Source organism: Castor canadensis, chromosome 4 (genome assembly GCF_047511655.1).
Source record: "Castor canadensis chromosome 4, mCasCan1.hap1v2, whole genome shotgun sequence".
Lineage (NCBI taxonomy): Eukaryota > Metazoa > Chordata > Mammalia > Rodentia > Castoridae > Castor > Castor canadensis.
Genome location: NC_133389.1, coordinates 133,230,289 through 133,236,288, shown reverse-complemented (window position 1 = coordinate 133,236,288; position 6,000 = coordinate 133,230,289).

The following is a 6,000-nucleotide window of genomic DNA, read 5'->3' as shown; positions in this document are numbered from 1 at the left end:
ATATATGGCTGGCTCAGTTGGTAGAGTGTCTGCCTAGCAAGCACAGGTCCTGAATTTAAACACTAGTATAAAAAAGAAAAAGAAAGATTATAAAGGGCACAAAAACATGACGGTAATCATGATAGACACCGAATATAGAGAAATAAATGGCAACCCTGTTTCTAAGGAACCTGCTTGTAGTCTAGGATTGGGTAAGATTTTCAACAATTCTTAGTTACCTCCTCAGTAAAGCAGCCTCCATGTGAAGTGATGGCCTAGACACAAGGGTGGAGCTCTGGGGTGGCAGAGGCCCTATGGGTTCTCTGGGCCACGCTGGGTAGTCAGTCAAACAGTCAAGGCAGCCACACTGCAATGGAAGGAAGATGGCCCTTGGGAGATTTCCAAGCAATCACTCCTCCTTTATTTAAGTAAGAGGGAAAAGTTTTAAGGGACAGAGGCACAAAAAAACACAAAAGAAAACAAAAAAAGCCTATGAATGTACTTTCTGACTGGCCCCCAAGCCTGATGCCCTATTGGGAGAGTACCTATTAAATGAGCATGTAGAAATCTCTAATAGAAAATAACATAAAAGGCATTTATTGAGCTACTATCAAGGTAGATCCTGGGTGGGGTTGTGGGGATATACAAAGAAGTCTTGTTCTGAGTGCTCATGTGCTTCAGAAGTCAGGCAAAAAGATATGCAATCAAATGGTCACACAAATGAGTAAATACCTTAATTATAGACTGAAGCAATTTGTTAAGAGCTTGATTATGGCCAGCCACCAGTGGCTTACACCTGGAATTGTAGTTACTTAGAAGGCTATGATTGGGAGGATCGTGGTTTGAGGCCTGACTATGCAAATATTCTGCAAGACACCATTCCCAAAATAACCAAAGCAAAAATGGACTGGAGATGTGGCTCAAGCAGTAGGGTGTGTGCTTTTGCAAGCTTGAAGCCCTGAGTTCAAACCCAGCACCACCTCCCTCCCCCCCCCAAAAAAAAGAGAGTAAAAGTTTGACTATAACACAACAAAGGAAACTGGCCTAAGTGGGTTGGGGAGATGCAGATCTCCCATCTTAAAATATTATACAGTGACAAAACAATATGTAATGTAACTGGTTATCAACACTGAAAGTTATCTCACAGATCCATCCGCTACAGTAAACATAAGAGGTTTCTATAGTTAAGTGTGGAAGAAAAATAATTGTGCTTTGGGTATACATGTTCAAACTAGCATAGCTGAATATATCAGCATCTATCAAGCAATATATGGTGAATTTTATTAGTTTTCATATGGCATATGTTTTTATGGTGTTATGAACCAATGGCTGCTGAACTATTTCCTATTCTAACCCCCAGCTGTGGCATGGGGGTACTTTATATTTATTAGTTTTCTCACAAATGTCCAGTGAGGGAAGCTAGTTTTCTTAAATGCCCTTTGAGAGAAATTTTATGTCACAAAATACAAGAAGTGAAATGGTATGGCTATATATTAACAAAAGGAATAAAACATTTTAAAACTGAAAAAACATAACCTCCTCACTGAATGTATTTAAAAATAAATTTGTAAACACAGTATTTTACATATTCAATCTGAGACAAATTTAATTGTATTAATCCTTAAACTGAAGTGATTATCAAATACCTCAACGTGAAGTTCAAGGAGTTTTAACCATATTTTCTAATAATAATAAAGACACTGAAAGAGAACTGATTAAAAAAGGGAACTGTTGAGTTGGAAATAAAAATCTCAGCATTTTGTATCTTAAGTTGTTGCAATAACAAAACTGAAATTTTTTCAAGGGAACTTACTTTACATTAAAATGCTTACATACTTAACCCCATCTTCGTTGGTTAATATAACTAGAATGGAATAAACATTGCTCTAGGAAGATGGTTTATTCAATACATTTCCAAGTTCTTAAAATATTTTAAACAAAGCTTTAAGAAGATTTTGTCAAGAATAGCCTGCAGCATTTAAAACAGGATCATTACTATCTTTGGCTGAAAGTCCTTTGGCAAGTTATGTCAAATGATTCAACCCACCACAGCCAGGAAACTGTGGTCTAAATGATTTTGAGGTTTATTACCTACTGAATATCTTTTCCTTATCCTCCTGATAGTATGCAAGCCATCGATGTAAAATCCTGATCTTCATGTGTGTGGCTAAACTTAAAAAGCCAAGGAAGACATTTGCGAGCTTGAATGGGGAGTTCGCCTAATATTTTTGACCAAAATAAAAATGCTGGCTTACCTTTGTGGTGTGTCAGAAAGCACTCAATTTAGAACACAAAACATATGTTGGGCTATCAGGTGTTCAGCCACAGTTGTACCTATCGTTTGGGGATGTGTTGTCCAAAACATCACTATTTAATCTGATCCTAGCAGCAGCAGTAAGAGAAATGAAAATTCCTGAGCTTCACCTATTGAATCTGAATCTCTGTTTTAACATGCTCTCCAGGAGATTCTAACTCAAGTGCCAGAACTTTTGGTCTTAAGACTCCTGGTGCTGTGTATAGGACAAATGTGAAGATGAAATCTGTCCAGCAACATGGACATCACCTGTGGGCTTGTTAAAACATGCAGACTTACCTGCCTCAGCTCTACAGAATCAGTCTATATTTTGGGAAGATCCCCAGGGAATTCCTTCACAAATTCAAGCTGGAAGCTGGAAGGGGCTGACCTCTTCTATTCTCCCAAAAGGTTTTCCCATGGGCACTCAGTTTCTTGGGGGACCTGTCCTCTCAGGAAGTAGCTCAAGTGCTCTGGGTTTCTTTTCACTTCTTCCTTCACAATCCCCACTTACCCAAACACTTGCCTAAAGCAGCTCTAGGTAAGGGGAGTGATTTTTATAAGCTAATGAGCATTATGGTCATTAATTTATGACCCTTATATTCATACAAAATGATTTCTGGAAATAACTGTATTTTAAGACAAGGTTTTAATCTCTAACAGCAAAACTCTAGGCACAGTGAGAAAACTTAAAAAGGTTTGGTGAGTGCTGCAGTTTTGAATATTCTACAAATCAGGTATGAGGTTGGCTGGTCTGGTCTTGGTCTTCCACCTGGGTTCTTTTCACTTCAGACTAAGCAACTGAACAAAGAATTTACTGCCACTGACCCATCACCTATATTTGCTTCAATGAGGTAACTGTGGAATAGCCTGAGCTCAGTTTTTCTAGGTGTGCTAACTAGTAACATTATAGTGGCTTCAGGAGTCCTAAGAATTAAACTAGTACATACCTGGTGGTGGTGAGTTGATTTTGAAGGTCCTATATATACCAGTCCTATTTGCAGTTTATAATATAACACCCTGACAAGTCCTAGAATTGTATAGTTTTGATTCTACCATCCATCCCTCAAAAGTCTGGAAATCCAGATTCCAAATGTTATGATTACAGGCTGGATATATAGGCAAGAGAACAAACATGGTTTTTAAAATGTTTTCTAACTAATTCTGATTCACATGCCTAACTTCCTCAACTGATTATCATTGATTGTTGGTATAATGTTTATTAGCCATGAAGTTTTCACACATAATTCAATAATGACTACATTGTCATTACTTGAATGAGACATACATAAAAACACAAGTGTATTTTATACATATAAAATGTCAGTCATACCTCAATTTGATACACACACAATTTGTTATATATGAATTCTAAACCAAACAGATTGCAAGCATGAGAAAGTCAATAGCTATTCTGACACTCTCTTGAACTTTGCTGGCCATTCTCTTAACCTTACACCATTAAAAATAACAGAAAACAAGACAGACTACATTTTAAACATTTCTTTATCAATGTTTACTTAAAACCAATAATCCACTAATTACAGCAAACAGCTTTCCTGTTTAGACAATCATTTATCTCCACTGATAAACTTACATTAAAGTCTGACCTTGCACTTCTGCCCATTTAGCCTTGTTTTTAATGACTTAACTGAAACACTGGAAAGAAACCAAATATCAAGCCCATCTTCTTGAATTACAGTTATTTTCAATGTATCTAGTTGGTAGCAAGAAGCCCTTCTGGAGCTGAGATTGGGGCAAATTTTTACAACATAGACACTAAAGAAAAAAATATTTCTATTTTTATTATAAAAAGCAGTATTATTTCATAAAGGGGGAAATTAAATTTACCCATAGCCCTACCACCTTCGGGTATTAATTTTTATTCACAAACATAGCTGCAAATTATGCATACAATTTAGGTTAAAAATCATCATTTAAATTCTAATATATAGGATTATATGTAGATTTCTCTTGAAGGGAACCAGATAGTATAGAACCTACAAAATGTAGTATGTACCATAATCCCTAAATACCTAAGAGTTTCAACTTTCCATACCAAAGTACAATTTCCTTTCCTTTTCCTCTTGAGCAAATGACCAAGATGGGCTCGTGTTTGTCTTGAGTTCACCATCTGTAAACTACTATATATAAAATATTGATATCTTCTTGAATGTTTAGCATTTCCTTTGTACAGTCATTGCAAAAAAATTTAAGTTTTTTATCTAAACATTACCATCCTAACTTAATCAACTATCTCAATGGTTCTTAATTATTCTACTCTTACTGAACCTATATTATAGGCACAGTAGTTAATTCAAATGACAGACTTCTCCAAAGGATAATTCCATCTAAATCCACTATACAGACCAAAGGAGAAACAGCAGGATTTACGTGGATTACAGAAATACTACTCTGGTTTCATCCTATGGGTGACTATGTGATCTTGGGCCAGTAATGAAATTCTGGTTACTTTACTATAAAATGACCATCATAATTGCATTCTATCTCTTTGGGGATATTATGGCAAAAAAGCAAGAATACATATGAACAGATAAAAGGTACTGAAAGTCTTAAAATGCATTTATTAATAAAATTCATTAGATCAATAGCACTTATTACTAACCAGCACCATTAAAACACCTATGTATCATTCTGGCTTAAAGTTATAAATGAATTCACCTTTCCAATAGGTTTCAAGAACAGTTCTAGATAAGAGTACTAAACTAGTTTCATTTAGTAACACACTGACATCTAGTGGAGATTTATGGTGTGCTATAAAATACTTTACTCCCAAAAAGAGTTGAGGGGACAGAAAGCAAAATCTTCCTTTAGTCTTTATGCAAAGCATTAAGAACAAGACATAAAAAGACTAAATGAAAGTATATTTCCTATACTTAAGTTTTGCTTGTTTAATTAGAAACACCACCAATTCACAAGATATATAATCAAAAATTATTGAGTGTGGGAGTGGTAAAGAGCCTTATTTTGATTTAAGAAATTCCAAAAAAATCTCTAATTCAGAACTGTAAGGAACAAGTATGTAACTATGTGCTCACCTGTACTTTTCTTTGAACAGTGAATGTAAGCAAAGGTAGAGGGAGGGAGAAAGAAGGCGAGAGGTATAGTCTTCTAGGCATCCCATTACTCCCCTTGAATTAACTTATGTACCTCTCTGTAATTATAATTTTGCTAATTCCAGAAGGAAAGCTCTTTTAACCAAAAGTAAGTGTACATTTTTTAGCATGTCACTAAGCACTTATGTACACCTGTTTACTAACTACACTGCATCTACTCTGGGATAAAAGTATAAAATAAAATGTTTCCTCTGCGCCTACCTTTCCAAAATGCCTAGTACTATCACTAAAAAAGTATGGCCTTTTTGGTTTCTGTCCCTTGCAAAGATTACAAGAAATAAATCCTAAATGGCTCCAGGAGGAAGTTTAGCATCTACCTATTTTATTTAACATGCAAGTATTTAAATTAGGTTATATTAATAAATGTTTATCAGAAGATTGTCACAATCCTATCTTCTACAGTACAAATACATTTCTTCCTCCTTTACTGAACCCAAGACTCATATACGGACGGTCTATTTGATCTACATCAGTCTACTTCCTTGTTTTCTATGAGATTTAACCACTGGATGGAGCTTCTTTACACCACTATGTAATTGCTTCATTGTTTCAATGAACAGGAAAGGTTGAAGAATAGGCATTCTGGAAGCT